Here is a 17,192-nt window from a genome sequence, read left to right on the forward strand (position 1 = left end):
CAAAGCCTCTGGGGGCACATAAAATAAGTAAAAAGATCATCTTTTATTTCACCGACCGAATATTCCCTTAAGAACGCTAGCTTTTGGCTTCACCCAGTCTGAGGTACACTTCCGGCTGACCCGGCAGTAACAATCGCAGAGGTGCTCCCTTTACCGCCTAGCCGCTCAATCGGGAACGTATGGGTAAGCACAGGAGCCAGGCAACCCAGCTTGGCCAAAACTTAAGTCATATCGATGCATATAATGGTGAAGAAAAAAGGTACATGCGGAAGTTTGACGCATGTGTTGGGCGTGAAGCCCGTATAAATAAGCTTCTGTTAAAGAAGCCCCTAGGTTTAATGAGCGTGAGTGGCGTGTCACTAGATGAGCCTTTAAGGGCTATGAAAAAAGAAAAAAAATGGGAAGGAGAGAAATGTAAGACAGAAAAATACAAAAAGGGATGGAAAGAGGAAGGAGACAAACACAGAGTCCGGTGCTAGGCATATAATCTTCGGAGACGGGTGGTGTTCCACGGGTTCGGCTCGAGTCAGTTGTTCGATGCATCTTGCAGGCGGTACGCCCCACCAGTCATGGCTTGGTCGATTATGAATGGACCTTCCCACTTGGGCTTGAGTTTGTCCTTTTTCTTATCCGACAAGCATAGAACTAGTTCGCCAACATTGTAATTTTTGGACCGTACTTCTCTGCTTTGATATCTTCGGGCCTGCTGTTGATAAAATGCGGAACGGGCTTTTGCCACATCACGCTCCTCCTCCAAGGCGTCCAAGTTGTCCTGCTGATTGAGCTCGGCTTCTCTTTCTTCGTACATGCGCACTCTAGGTGAGTCATGAATTATGTCGTAGGGCAGAACTGCTTCTGCGTCGTACACCATAAAAAATTGTGTGTACCCGGTGGTGCGATTTGGCGTGGTCCGCAGCCCCCATAGCACAGAGTCAAGCTCCTCTACCCAGTGCGTGTTAGATTCCTTGAGGGACCGCACCAGTCTGGGTTTAATGCCACTCATGATAAGACCATTTGCACGTTCGACCTGGCCATTGGTTTGTGGGTGATATACGGAAGCATAATCGAGCTTGATGCCCATGTTTTTGCACCAGAGTTTTACCTCGTCGGCGGTAAAGTTTGTACCGTTGTCGGTTATGATGCTGTGGGGGACATCGTAACGGTGTACAACCCCGGATATGAAGTCTATCACAGGTCCGGATTCGGCCGTTTTAACAGGCTTGGCTTCTATCCATTTGGTGAACTTATCCACCATGACCAGTAAGTATTTTTTCCTATGGGTTCCACCTTTAAGGGGTCCAACCATGTCAAGCCCCCAGACCGCAAAAGGCCAGGTGATGGGTATAGTTTGGAGTGCGGTGAGTGGCATATGGCTTTGGTTGGAAAAAAGTTGGCAACCAGCGCATCGTTGGACTAAGTCTTGAGCGTCTGCTCGGGCCATCGGCCAGTAAAAGCCTATACGGAAAGCCTTGCTAACAAGGGACCGAGCAGCGGCGTGGTGACCACCGAGTCCGGCATGAATTTCAGCCAGGAGGTTCCGCCCTTCCTCTTCGGAGATGCACCTTTGAAGGACTCCGGTAGTGCTTTTCTTATAAAGTTCTCCCTCATGGACTTTGTAGGCCTTAGATCGCCGCACTATGCAGCGGGCCTCGTTTTGGTCCTCCGGGAGTTCCTGCCTAGTAAGGTAGGCTAGGAATGGTTCTGTCCACAGGGCGATAACCGCCATTATTACGTGGGCTGAAGGTGTAATTTCGTTGGCAGAGCCTCCGATTGTGTCAGATTGTTCGGCGTCAAGTGGTGCGGCTGGGTTCGGGCTGTTATTTGCGGGTTCCCCCTCCCATGCTACGGATGGCTTGAACAATCTTTCCAAAAAGACGTTGGGGGGACTACATCGCGTTTTGCTCCGATGCGTGCTAGGACGTCCGCCGCTTGATTGTTTTCTCGGGCTATATTGTGAAACTCCAGCCCTTCGAACCGAGCTGACATTTTTAGGACGGCATCGCGGTAAGCTGCCATTTTTGGGTCCTTGGCGTCGAAGTCTCCATTTATTTGGGATATCATGAGGTTTGAATCCACGCGTACCTCTAGGCGCTGGATACCCATGGATACTGCTATCCGGAGGCCATGTAGGAGGGCCTCATATTCGGCTGCATTGTTGGAATCCGTGTACATGATATGGAGCACATATTGGACTGTGTCTCCTGTGGGGGACGTCAGGACGACACCAGCCCCCAGTCCGGCCAACATTTTGGAGCCGTCGAAATGCATAATCCAGTTTGAATATGTGCCATACTCTTTAGGGAGCTCGGCCTCCGTCCATTCTGTGACGAAGTCGGGCAAAACTTGCGATTTAATAGCTCGCCGTGGCTTATAGGTTATATCGAACGGGAGAAGCTCGATGGCCCATTTTACAATCCGGCCCGTTGCATCGCGGTTGTTGATAATATCGTTTAGTGGCACTTCCGAGGCTACTGTTATGGAACACTCTTGAAAGTAGTGCCGTAGCTTACGGGATGCCATGAATGCCGTGTATGCAATATTTTGATAATGCGGGTACCGTGATTTGCATGGAGTGAGGACAGTGGACACGTAGTAGACCGGCCTTTGAAGGGGGAATTTGTGTCCGTCCGTTTCCCGCTCGACAACGAGCACTGCGCTGACAACTTGGTTTGTTGGTGCAATGTACAATAACATTGGTTCACCGGTGATTGGCACGGCCAGGATTGGGTTTGTTGCCAATATGGCTTTTATTTCATCAAGTCCGGCCGTGGCGGAATCCATCCACTCGAAGTGTTCGGTGTGTCGAAGGAGGCGATAAAGGGGTAGTGCCTTTTCTCCCAAGCGGGAGATGAAGCGGCTTAAAGCCACCACGCACCCGGTTAATTTTTGTATTTGCTTAAGGTCCTTTGGGACATCCAATTGTGACAAAGCTCGGATCTTGGCTGGGTTTGCTTCAATTCCTCTACCGGATACAATGAAGCCCAAGAGCTTTCCGGCTGGAATGCCGAAGACGCATTTTTCTGGGTTGAGCTTGATGTCATATTTTCGGAGGTTATCGAATGTAAGCCTCAAGTCGTTTACTAGGGATTCAACATGTCTTGATTTGATGACCACATCGTCCACATACGCCTCCACTGTTTTGCCGATCTGGTTTGCCAGACATGTCTGGATCATGCGCTGATATGTTACGCCGGCGTTTTTCAGCCCGAAGGGCATTGTGTTGAAGCAGAATGGGTCGTATGGTGTGATGAATGCTGTTGCAGCTTGGTCTGATTCTGCCATCTTGATTTGATGGTAACCGGAGTATGCGTCGAGGAAACAAAACAAATCGTGTTCTGCGGTGGCATCGATAATTTGATCGATACGGGGGAGGGGGAAGGGATCCTTTGGGCAAGCCTTGTTGAGGTCTTTAAAATCGACACACAGGCGCCAGGATTTGTCCTTCTTTGGTACCATCACCAGGTTTGCTAGCCAGTCTGGATGTTTTATGTCTCTGATGAATCCGGCCTCTAATATCTTGGCTAGCTCCTCTCCCATAGCCTGTCTCTTGGGTTCGGAAAAACGCCGAAGGGCTTGTTTGACAGGTTTAAATCCTTTTAGGATATTTAAGCTGTGTTCGGCCAGCCTGTGTGGGATCCCTGGCATGTCTGAAGGGTGCCAGGCGAAGATGTCCCAGTTCTCTCGTAGGAACTCTCGCAGTGCGGCGTCTGCATCAGGGTTCAGTCATGCCCCGATGGAAGCTGTTTTATTGGGGTCCGTTGGATGGACCTAGAATTTGACTATTTCGTCAGCTGGCTTGAAGGATGTGGATTTGGATCTCTTATCGAGTATCACATCATCCCTGTTAACCGTGGAGCGCAGAGCAGTCAGTTCCTCGGCCGCTAAGGCTTCAGATAGCGCCTCAAGGGCTAATGCGGCCGTCTTGTTTTCGGCGCAGAGTGCTATGTCCGGATCACTAGCTAGAGTGATAATTCCATTCGGCCCGGGCATCTTAAGCTTCATGTACCCGTAATGGGGTATTTCTTGGAAGATCGTGAATGCTTCCAGCCCTAGTAAAGCGTGATATCCTCTCTTAAACGGGGCCACCTGAAACGTGACTTCTTCGGACCTGTAATTATCCGGCGTGCCGAACACCACATCTAGTGTGATTTTTCCTGTGCAGCGCGCTTCCCGACTGGGGATTATTCCTCTAAAGGTTGTGCTTCTTCGCTCGACGCGGTTCCAGTCTATTTCCATTTTTTGAAGGGTTTCCTCATAAATGTGGTTCAGTCCGCTGCCTCCATCCATGAGCACCTTGGTGAGGCGAAAGCCGTCCACTATGGGACTGAGGACCAATGCGGCTGGTGCTCGGGCTATTCGGAATCTAGGTTCATCACTTGCGTTGAAGGTAATGGCAGTGTCGCTCCATGAATTTATTGTTGCAACTTGATAGACTTTGGCGAGGCTGCGGAGTGTTCTTTTTCGCACGTTGTTTGATGCGGAAGTCTCGAAGACTGTGAGAACGGTACTGGTGTCCTTGGGCTGGCTTTCTGCGGCCTCCAGAATTAAGAGGTCCTCGCCGATTTTGGCCACCTGCCAGAGTATCCAACATGCTCTAAGGTTGTGAGTTGGTGTGGCGTCCTCTGTACTGTGAATTCTACAGGGTCCATCAAGCCATCTTTCCAGTACGGTTCCATGCCCTGTAGAGGGTTTTGGCTTTTTGGTGTTTATCCCGGGTGTCCTGTAATGATGCACCCTCTTAGTTCGGACGGGATTACTATTCAAGGCCGGATTATCCCAAAAATTTATTTCGGTTTTCCAGGCGCTTTCCATCGCATAGTATTTTTGTACTATAGACGCCAAGTCAGCGAAGCGTGTGATATCACGACGACTTACGGCGTTAAGGATTCCCTTGTCCGTGCAATTACTGCAGAAAATTGAGATTGCATCTTCCTCGCGGCAATCCTTTATCCTGTTCATAATCAGGAGGAATCTGGCCCAGTAATGATGTACTGTTTCCTCGGGCCTCTGCCTGATTTGGGAGAGATCGCTTATGATCGGGTGGGCGGGTGTCGTTGAATCTGAAACCTCACCCAATCAAAGATTCGGAGGCCGAAGAGTTTCCGAACTCTGAAGTTCGGATTCTTGGATGTTGTCCAGTGAATCTGGCCCGTTGCCTGATCCTAAGCTCAGGTCTTGAGTTACATCTCCCCCTCCGCAGGTATCCGGCTTGGAGGGGTCGGGAATTCGGACGTAGCTAGTCCTTAAAATAAATGAAGGGTCGCCGCACTGCGTCTCTACCACACCAACGTGGTGGGTGACTTGGGGAGAGTTAATTTCTCTTAGATCGGGTTTAAGCCCAACCTGGTCGTAATCCGTAGCGACCCCCAGGGCGGCGATGCGATCCAACAGCTCGGTTACGGAAGAGAGCTCCATTGGATCTAGCTGCTCGACGAGCTCCGAGCTGACGTGTAGGTTGCTTTTGATGACCCGAGAGGTCACCGTCGGCGCAACAGCCGAACAGGCGGTCATGAGGAAACCACCTAGCCGGAGGGTTTGGCTGACAGCCAAGGCTCCCTTAGCAACGGCGCTGTCTTTAAAGACGGGAGGAGGCATCCTTCCTGATTGTGACGGCACAGAGGAACTCTCAATGAAAGCACCAATGTCGGTGTCAAAACCGGCGGATCTCGGGTAGGTGGTCCCGAACTGTGCGTCTAGGCCGGATGGTAACAGGAGGCAGGGAACACGATGTTTTACCCAGGTTCGGGCCCTCTCGGTGGAGGTAAAACCCTACATCCTGCTTGATTAATATTGATGATATGGGTAGTACAAGAGTAGATCTACCACGAGATCAAGGAGGCTAAACCCTAGAAGCTAGCCTATGGTATGATTCTTGTATATGGAGTTGATTACCTACGGACTACAACCCTCCGGTTTATATAGACACCGGATAGGGTTAGGGTTACATAGAGTCGGTTACAATGGTAGGAGATCTTGAATATCCGCATCGCCAAGCTTGCCTTCCACGCCAAGGAAAGTCCCTTCCGGACACGGGACGAAGTCTTCAATCTTGTATCTTCATAGTCCTGGAGTCCGGTTGAAGGTATAGTCCGGCTATCCGAACACCCCCTAATCCAGGACTCCCTCACCTATCTTCTTAAGGCCAGGAATGAAGTCAACACAAAACCCAATGACATCCTCTGTTTAATGGCCCATGGAGATGCTTCCTTCTGGCCTAGCACGGTTACGGACATATTTCTTTAGGACTCCCATGAACCTCTCAAAGGGGAACATATTGTGTAGAAATACGGGCCCCAGAATGACAATCTCGTCAACTAGATGAACTAGGACGTGCGTGATGATATTGAAGAAGGATGGTGGGAACACCAGCTCGAAACTGACAAGACATTGCGCCACATCACTCCTTAGCCTTGGTATGATATCTGGATCGATCACCTTCTGAGAGATTGCATTGAGGAATGCACATAGCTTCACAATGGCTAATCGGACGTTTTCCGGTAGAAACCCCCTCAATGCAACCGGAAGCAGTGCGTCATAATCACGTGGCAGCCATGAGACTTTAGGTTCTAGTACTTTTTCTCTGGAATATTTATTATTCCCTTTATATTCGACGAGAAGCCAGTCGGGATCTTCATACTGGGCAGGCATTCAAAAAAGATTTCCTTCTCTTCTTTGGTAAGAGCGTAGCTGGCAGGACCTTCATACTGCTTTGGAGGCATGCCATCTTTTTCGTGCAAACGTTGCAGGTCCTCCCATGCCTCAGGTGTATCTTTTGTCTTTCCATACACGCACAACAAGCCTAACAGGTTCACGCAAAGGTTATTTATCATGTGCATCATGTCTATTGAAGAGTGTACCTCTAGCTCTTTCCAGTAGGTTAGGTCCCAAAATATAGATTTCTACTTCCACATGGGTCCGCGTCCCTCAGCGTCATTCGAAACAGCTAGTCTGCCGGGACCCTTTCCAAATATTACGTGTAAATCAGAGACCATATCAAGTACATGATCACCGGTACGCATGGTGGGCTTCTTCCAGTGATATGCCTCGCCTTTGAAATGCTTGCCTTTCTTTCGACATTCATGGTTGGTCGGGAGAAATCGATGATGGCCTAGGTACACATACTTCCTGCATCTGTCCAGGTATATACTTTCGGTGTCAGCTAAACAGTGCGTGCATGCATGGTATCCCTTGTTTGTCTGTCCTGAAAGGTTACTAAGAGCGGGCAAATTGTTGATGGTTACGAACAGCAACACATGCAGGTTAAATTCCACCTTTTTGTGCTCATCCCACACACGTACACCATTTCCATTCCACAGCTGTAAAAGTTCTTCAACTAATGGCCTTAGGTACACATCAATGTCGTTGCTGGCTTGCTTAGGGCATTGGATGAGAATTGGCATCATAATGAACTTCCGCTTCATGCACATCCAAGGGGGAAGGTTATACATACATAGAGTCACGGGCCAGGTGCTGTGATTGCTGCTCTGCTTCCCGAAAGGATTAATGCCATCCATGCTTAAACCAAACCATACGTTCCTTGGGTCACCTGCAAACTGAGCCCAGTACTTTCTCTCGATTTTTCTCCACTGCGACCCGTCAGCGGGTGCTCTCAACTTCCCGTCTTTCTTACGGTCCTCACTGTGCCATCGCATCAACTTGGCATGCTCTTTGTTTCTCAATAGTCATTTCAACCATGGTATTATAGGAGCATACCACATCACCTTCGCAGGAACGCTCTTCCTGCGGGGCTCGCCCTCAACATCACCAGGGTCATCTCGTCTGATCTTATACCGCAATGCACCGCATACTGGGCATGCGTTCAAATCCTTGTACGCACCGCGGTAGAGGATGCAGTCATTAGGGCATGCATGTATCTTCTCCACCTCCAACCCTAGAGGGCATACGACCTTCTTTGTTGCATACGTACTGTCGGGCAATTCGTTATCCTTTGGAAGATTCTTCTTCAATAATTTCAGTAGCTTCTCAAATCCTTTGTCACGCACAGCATTCTCTGCCTTCCACTGCAGCAATTCCAGTATGGTACCGAGCTTTGTGTTGCCATCTTCACAATTGGGGTACAACCCTTTTTTGTGATCCTCTAACATGCGATCGAACTTCAGCTTCTCCTTTTCACTTTTGCACTTTTCCCTTGCATCAACAATGACCCGACGGAGATCATCATCGGGCACATTGTCTGGTTTATCTTGATCTTCAGCTTCCTATTGATCTTCAGCTTCCCCCGTTGCAGCATCACTGTATTCCGGGGGCACATAGTTATCATCGTCCTCTTCTTCTTCACTGTCTTCCATCATAACCCCTATTTCTCCATGCTTTGTCCAAACATTATAGTGTGGCATGAAACCCTTATAAAGCAGGTGGGTGTAAAGGATTTTCTTGTCAGAGTAAGACCTCATATTCCCACAATCAGGGCATGCACAACACATAAAACCATTCTGCTTGTTTGCCTCAGCCACTTCAAGAAATTTACGCACTCCCTTAATGTACTCGGAGGTGTGTCTGTCACCATACATCCATTGCCGGTTCATTTGTGTGCATTATATATAATTATGTGTGTCAAAAGTAAGAAAATTAGACAAGTATCTATCTAAAGTAAGATTTTTTTCTTTCGGAAAGAAGATAAGAACAAGAGGCTCACCACGGTGGTGCTGGCAACGAGATCGGCGCAGGCGATCGACGGCGGTGAAGACGAGGACGGGGCATGACAGACCGCTAAATCTAGACAAATCTCAGAAAAAATGGAGCTCTGAGGTCGAGCTTCGAGAGGAGAAAGCTTAACTAGCGTGGCTCGGGCATTTTATCGAGTACCTCATGTGCATAGGAGGTGAGCTAGAGCACCCAATGCCTCCCCCCTCGCCGGCCAGCAAAAAACAGAGCACTTTGGAGTGCTTTGCTCGCCGGTGATGGGGTATATATAGGCAACTCATTTGTCCCAGTTTGTGGCTCGAACCGGGATTAAAGCCTAGTCTTCTGTCCCGGTTTGAGCCAAGAACTGGGACCTATGTTTGTGGGCCAGGAGCGAGGCCCATTGGTCCCGGTTCGTGCCAAGAACCGGGACAAATGGGCCCAGACGAACCGGGACCAATGCCCACGAGGCCCCGGCCGGCCCCCTGGGCTCACGAACCGGGACGAATGCATCCATTGGTCCCGGTTCATGGTAGAACCGGGACTAATGGGCTGGCCAGGCCCGAACAAAAGCCCCTTTTTCTACTAGTGATTCTATAGCCAGTGACAATTCTTTGTGGAATAAGTTCATTTTTATCATTAGGAACAACAATAATACCTCCCTTAGTAGGGACACAATGAACAAGACTTACACATCTACTATCAGCTATAGGATAGATTATACCTGCTTCCAGAAGCTTCAGTATTTCAGTTCTTACCACTTCTTTCAGTTTAGGATTTAAACGTCGTTGTTCATCAACAACGGGTTTAGCATCAGGTTCCATATTTTTTTGACTATGAATATCAGGAAAGGCTCCTATCATGTAAATATATTAAAAAACAGACTATGCTATACAGGTTACATATTACAAGGAGGGGGCTGCCCCTTTGGAGCAGCAGGGGTGGGGTGAGGGGTAAAACTCATAAAGGAAAGGTAGGTAAGAGAATTTATAGAGTCCATCGCAAGAGGTCTATGTGCCTCCTTAACTCTGTGCTGAAGGAGTTCAAAGTCCTTAGTAAATCTACCAAGCCATGATTGTATAGATGGGTCTACAGCTCTAAAGTGTTTGTTGTTCCTCTCCTTCCAAAGGCTCCATGCAGCAACAAGGATTTTTTCCATCAGTATGAACGTGGGGTGATTGTCTTTCTTCTCCTGGATAGCTTGGAAGCGGTTCGAGAAAGGCTCCCAGTCAAGATCAAGGCGCGCCCAACATTTTGCACTGAAAGTGCACATGAAAATCATGTGGTCAAACATTTCTTCAATGTTGAGTCCACACAAGAGGCAATCGTGATCATCTCCGATGTTGTAGTGCCTCCGTCTTAACATGTTGCGGGTATTGAGTCTGTCATTAAAAAGGAACCAACCAAAGTCTTTGATTTTCATAGTGCATTTATTTTTCCAAAGCCATGTGATGACAAGATGCGGATGGACATCTCGAAAGAGGAACTTATAATAGTCTGTGGATTTGAACGAAGATTTTCCCCAGACATAGTGCCAAACATCCGAAGTTACCGTCGTGGGTTGGAAGTGCGTGGTGGCAACCAGGAGATCACAAACCTCTGCATGCGCCTGGGGTGTCAAGGGGAGGTGGAAAGCCTGCCCAATCGACGTGATGCACAAGAAATCCTTGACAGAGACGTCGTCAAGGGTGGTGAAGGAAAATGCACGAGGGTGGGAGTCCATGAGGGTCTAATTCGACCAAAGATCTTTCCAGAATAGCGCAGTGGTGCCGCAGAATATATTGACCCTTGAGATGCCTCTATACGTGGGCGTGAGTTTGAGGATATCTCTCCACCAAAAAGAGCCGACTGGATCAGTAGCATGTGGGATTTTGTTAGTGTAATAAGCATCCCAAGTGAGGGTTACCTACAGCACGTCCATCTTATTATAGAATTTATGAAGAAATTTCAAGAGTAGGGCTTCGTTTTGAAGACGCAGATTTAGAACCCCAAGCCCACCTTTGCTTTTGGGTCTACAAACCATGTCCCAGGCAGCCAGCGAATTACTCTTTTCACCTTGATCCATTTTCTTAATCCAAAGGCAACGCCGCCTGATTTTGTCAAGCCTCTCAATGAGTTTGGGTGGAAATTTCAGAGTGCACATTACGTAGATCAGCAGTGAGGTAATTGTTGAGTTCAGCAAAGTCAACTTTCCTAGGTAGGACATCATGGAGAGTGTGGAGGATAGGTTGTGTTCCAAAGAGCTAACCAGGGGCATGAGATCTTGAATCGTAGGGCGAGAGGTGCCGAGAGGGAGGCCGGGGTAGGTGAAGGGAAGCGTACCCACCGAACATCCAAAAATGGCAGCCATACTCGTCGTTAGATCGTCATCCAAGTTGATGGGAATAAGTGTGGACTTCTGGAAGTTTATCTTAAGGACAATTGAATCAGCATAGTCCACTAGAACTCCTTTGATGACCGCAGCTTGGTGCGTACATGTAGGCATGAGGAGGAGTGTGTCATCCGCGTATGGGATAGTCCATATCACAAGAGATAGGGAAAGGCAACTGGATCAAGCCACTTCGATAGGCCTCATTTATTACAGACTACAGTAGCTCAGCCGCAAGCACAAAGATCAGTGGGGAGAGCGGATCCCCTTGTCGAACTCCTCGACAGCAATGGAATTGTCGGCCCGGCACTCCATTTAATAGAATTGAAGATCGCCCCAAGGAGAAAATACATCTGATCCAAGAGAGCCATTTGTCACTAAAGCCCATGTGCTTCATAATGTTAATCATTGGCTCATGTTCAATAGTATCAAATTCTTTTGCAAAGTCCAATTTGAAGAGGAGAATTTGTCTTTTAGAGGCTTGGCATTGGTTAATGTATTGAAATGACCAGGCCAGGCAATCTTCGATTGATCTATCTTTAATGAATCCATACTGCTTTCGGTGTACAATCTTTAGGATGACACATTGCAACCTATTTGCAAGGAGCTTGGTGATGAGTTTGAGGCAGCAATTAAGCAACGTGATCGGGCGGTAATCATTGACAGTTGTAGGAGATATATTTTTTGGAATGAGGGTGATGAGACCATCGTTGATGCTTTGTAATGTAGAGTGTCCGCATGGAATTTCTCACATAGAGAATAGAAGTCCTTTTTGATGATGGGCCAACAGGCTTTGAGGAAGAGTGCACTAAACCCATCAGGACCCGGGGCTCGGTCGGTAGGCATCTAAAAAATAAACTTGTCAATTTCCTCGGTGGTAAATGGAGAGGTGAGATGATCCATGTTCTCTGTAGGGCGGATCAAGATGGGTAGGTCAAATCTCATGTTGGTGGGTGTGGAAGTACCCAGTCACTCAGTATATGCCTGGAAAAGGAGGGCCTCTTTACCCGTGTGGTCATCGACAAAAAGCCCATCAGTGGTCCATAAGTTGGTGATATTGTTTTTGCCATATCTCTCCGTAACCATGGCTTGAAAATATTTTGATGTTCTCATCTCCAAACTTGACCCAGTGAATAGTGCACCTTTTTCTGGTATTTCTTTTGATAGTCTAGCAACCGCAAGAGATGTTTCTTTAATATAGTTCTGAAGTTGCATTCAGCGATTGTCAAGGGCCTAATGTTTTCAAGTTCATCAATATTTAGTAGGGCTTGCTTGGAGTTTTCAATGGCAATGGTGAGTCGCGAGATGGTTTTTCTCCAAATCTTAAGGGCCTGACGAAGGGCCTTGAATTTTTTGTAGAGGATGGTGGCAGCGTTGGTTGCATGGACTGGTTTATTCCAGACGGATCTGACCAGTTCCATGAAGCCTGGATGGAGAAGCCAGTAGGATTCAAAGAGAAAAAGTTTGGCCCGAGGTATTTTTGTCTCAATGCTAACCACACACGGGGTATGATTGGAGACTGGCTTGCAAATTGGTTTGACCAGGGTATTGGGATACGTGTGAGTCTAGTTGAGCGAGGTGAATAACCAGTCTAGCTGCTCGAGGAGGGGGTCTTGCTTCACATTACACCAAGTATAGGCTCTCCCTTTGAGTGGTAATTCAACAAGATTGTTTTTTCTGATGATATCATTGAAGGTGGCCATGTCATTGGGATCTCCCCTAGGCTTGTTGTGATTTTCTGGAGATATAATTAAAGTCTCCGAGGAGGAGGCAATCATCAGTATCTTGGAGGTCAAGATCATGTAACCAGGAAGTGTATCTGTCACGTTCCGGTCTAGTACAGGGGCCATATATATTATATACAGTCCAAGACTGGGCCAAGAGGGTGTTGGTGAAATGTACAGCAAGAGCAAAATCTTCAGAAAGAATAACATCCCCAGAAAAATAGAACTATTCCAAGCAGTGAGAATGCCACCAGAGGCACCCCGAGAAGGAACAAAAGCAAACTTATCAAAGCGCTTAGGGAACAAGTCTTAATGAAGTGTATCAGGTTCCATATTAATTTTGTGCTGACATAGAGTGGGACTAATGCTCTTTAAATCAACAACAGTATACCCAATAGCAGCTCGGTGCTTCTTCAGAATCTTTAATAATCTTTCTTCTTCATGTTCTAAAAGGTTAGCACTAATAATAACAAGATATATATTATTCCCATCAAGATAAGCATACTACAAAGTGTCTCGCAATTGTTTTAATTCAAACACAGGATCACCTTTAGGTGGAGCAGGACCTCCTAGAGTTTGAATAGGCAAATTTTGTTTAAGCAGAGGACGTTGTTTAAAGAAAATCTTATCTATTTCATTTCTTTCATGCAAATGCATATTATTCTCATGGTCTAGCAATTATTGTTCTAGTGGATCAATAGGAGGTACAACAACAGAGGCAAGACCAATTATTTCATCCTTACTAGCACTGGTACAACGAGGTGCTATACAAATAGTTTTTAACCCCTTTCCGTGACGGCATTTGGAATCACCACCTTGTGAGTGACTGTGATATGGGGGTCCTTCCCCGACAACCCAGAAACCATGGGGGATACGCCCTCCTGGCACACACGCTCGGCAAAATGAGATCGTGTGTGGCCGGCGAGCGATCAAATACGGTTATTTGTACAGTAGTGCTAAAAACTACAATTATACAGGGGAAATTGTTTCCGGTCGTAAGTACATCCCACATAGTCAGTCCCTGCTAAACGTTTCCATTTGTATGTACATTCCACATAGTCAATCCAAGGAATATGTTTCCATTAGTATGTACATCGCACACAGTGCATGGAAAAAACTGTATGGAAAAGGTTGTCCATCACACACACTTTTTATGTGGTAATTGTTTGCGCAAGGTGGCCTAACGCAAACAGTTTTCTAGAGGATGTCATGTGTGATTGTTCAATGATCCAACATGGTTTATTCCTAGAAAATGTGTGCGTTGTCTGAGGTCATCACCCATGGTGTGTTCTCAATAACCATTTGCAATATAAAAACCCAATTAGTAGGCTAATTGTCCTATTATTAATGATCCATTTATTAATCCAATTGACATTTCATATTAAGCACACAATATATTTCATTTCCATATTAAGGAAGCAGGATTTCATAACTAAAATACATCAGAGTACAACATCATATAGCTTCAGCACTCAGCTACCCCATTACATAGCTACACCAGCAACCAGTTTCAGATGCAACGTCTACGACATTTTGAAATTAGCATCATAGACGGAACATAGTCAGATGAATCTCATCTGGAAAACTGCTGAAGCGGAAGGCGAATATTAAGCTTTTCATTGATGTTGAAGGTATTTGCAACTTTAGGCCAATGCCTGTGGATGATTAACCGTCCATCCTTCGTCCTCTTCAGGAACACTTCAATATTGAACCGTGGGTGTTGTATGAAAACCTTCCTCGCCTCCTGACCATACAGGTGGTTTGATAGGTAGTCATGAGTGACCTTATTTGGAAAGTCCTGAAAACAAGGATATACATAAATATCTTCTCTGGATTTGAAATGGCGCAAAGGACTTAAAAAGACAAGGTATATCAGTTAGTACCATCCCGTAGTGAACTGATGCATTCTTCATTGTGCAGAAAAAGATGTTTTTGTTTTTTGTCGCTAATTTCTTTATCGTAACAATCTTTTCGAGTGTCTTGACTTGACTGATATTAATGGACAACTCATTTCCACATATGCAAAAAGGGTCAAACACTGGGTCAAAAACTCTGACGGTAGGACCTACATATGCAAGACCAAATTGTTAAAAACCTAATATTTAAAAACAAGAAGTAGAAAGGTGTGTTATTAACAATAGGCCCAATAATTAAAAACAAGCAAACGTAGTCATTCAAACTTGTATTGTGCAGGTCTAAGTACACTAGTTATTGGCCCTGTTTGGATCCATGGGTTAGATTTAGTTTGACTTAGTTTGGGATCAAATATCTCTAAAGTATCCAAAGATGACAGCTAGTTTGAGCTAGTTGCGTCAAACCCACCCAAAACAACTATCCCACCCAAGAGGTGCTGATTGGGGCTTGTTCTCCTAGTGTATTTATTTTCAATCTAACACTGACGTCCAAACACCTCTTTGCCTAGAGTTAGTTCAGGGTTAGTAATTGTTGAGTATCATTGTTATTTAGGAAACGTAGGATAGCGTAGGATTTATTCTACCTTGACTTGTACTCCAAGATGACCATGTACTCCTATATATATGCCCACGAGGCTCAAGCAATACAATCAACTCTTCGACCAATCTCCCTCTCCCTTTTAACTGTCATGAGCAAGAAACTAACTCCAACCTCTAGCTAAGTTAGAGTATCCAAATAGTGCCATTGTTAAATCAAATGGAAAGGCATGTTCAATACTCCCTCCGGTCCTTTTTACTCTGCATATAAGAATTTTCTGGAGTCAACTTCATAAAGTTCGACCATATTTTTATGAAAAAATATCAACATCTAGCATGCTAATGTTATACAGTATGAAAATTGAAGTCATGACACATGTACTAATATTTACTTCATATTGTGAATGTTGGTATTTTTTTCCTATAAAGTTGGTCAAACTTTAAGAGGCCTCACTTTAGAGAGATCTTATATGCGAACTAAAAAGATTCGGAGGGAGTACAACATGCTTAACAGCAACCAAATATAATCATTCATAGACCTACTGTTAAATTTGTTATTAATGAAATTGAACTGCACAGTTCATACTAGCACATATAGAACATCACACTGTTAATAGCTGAAATAAACAAGGCGTACTACGAACAACCAAAGATGGCAATTGAAACTGGACATATGCTAACTACAAACAACCGAACAACCGTAAACCATAGAAATAAATAAGGCGTAATGCAAACAACCTAATATAGCAATAAACACTGGACATGTTCTCACTACAAAAGGGGTTCGAGAAAACAAATCATGGGTTTCCTCACTTGTCACAGATTGGCTCCCTCCTCGTGGTCGCCGTCGATGAGGTCTGACTTGGCAGCAGAGGATCCCAGGCCAGCGTCGCAGAATGTGTCCTTCCGAAAAGAAAAAAGGGGCTCCATGGCGATGAAGGATGGCAAATTTTTCATAACGAGCCGCAGGATATCAGCGGCAGGGTGTAGCGACCAGACCTCAAATGGTCTGATCTCTGTGCACAGGTGTCATCCCTGGATCAGTAATGCTGACACCACACAGTACTTGAAGGATTTATAACAGAGTAGCAATCACACACTTATTACATCGAGTGTCTCAAAAGAGAACTTACTACAATAAATATGGCTTAAGGCCATCTAATAACGATAATAGCGGAAGGCTTGGAAGATAAGTGAGTGCATCAACTCCAACGGCATCACTGACTATAGAACCACGACCTAAAAACTCCTTAATCATTGTCTGAAAAGTCTGCAACATTAACGTTGCAGCCCGAAAACGGGTCAGCACAGGGAATATGCTGGCAAGGTAACACATACAGAATAACAGAATGCAACAACTATACTATATGCATATTTGGCTGGTGGAAAGCTCTATGGTTACAGTTTTGCGTAAAGCCAATTTTTCCCTACTACAAAGGAATAAACTTTTATTTAACTATCATGGTAGTTGTTAAACATTGAGAATGGTTGATAGCATTCTCAATCCCAATTAAGCATCATCATTAAAAAACCAAACAAAATTAATTTCAGATTAACATGTTGAGATTCACATGATAATCCAAGTACTAGATACTCAAGATGTCCATAACCGGGGACACGGCTAACCATGATTAGTTTATACACTCTGTAGAGGTTTGTGCACTTTTCCCCACAAGACTCGATCGCCTCCATTGGATTTCTCGCACTACATGGTGTTTGAGAAACGGATGACCGAGACATAGTCTTTCAGAAGCGCTAGCACCTTACGATGGATAGACCGTTACACCAACCTTCCCCTACATCTGCTAGTCTACCCTGTAAGAGTTCGCAAGACTTAATCAACCATGCTAGAGCCCATAATAGCTTGTGGCTGCACACGGAAGTTTCTAGTATGAAAAATCTCATGATAACTTTGAGCCTGGGTGGCGGTCCATAAAGAAAAACAGGCAATCCTGGAATACCCAGGTACCTCAATCCACCCAGATGTGTGTTTAAGTTGCCACCTTA

Source organism: Triticum urartu, chromosome 2A (assembly GCF_056163025.1).
Source record: "Triticum urartu cultivar PI428250 chromosome 2A, HENAU_Tu73, whole genome shotgun sequence".
In the NCBI taxonomy this organism is placed as follows: domain Eukaryota; kingdom Viridiplantae; phylum Streptophyta; class Magnoliopsida; order Poales; family Poaceae; genus Triticum; species Triticum urartu.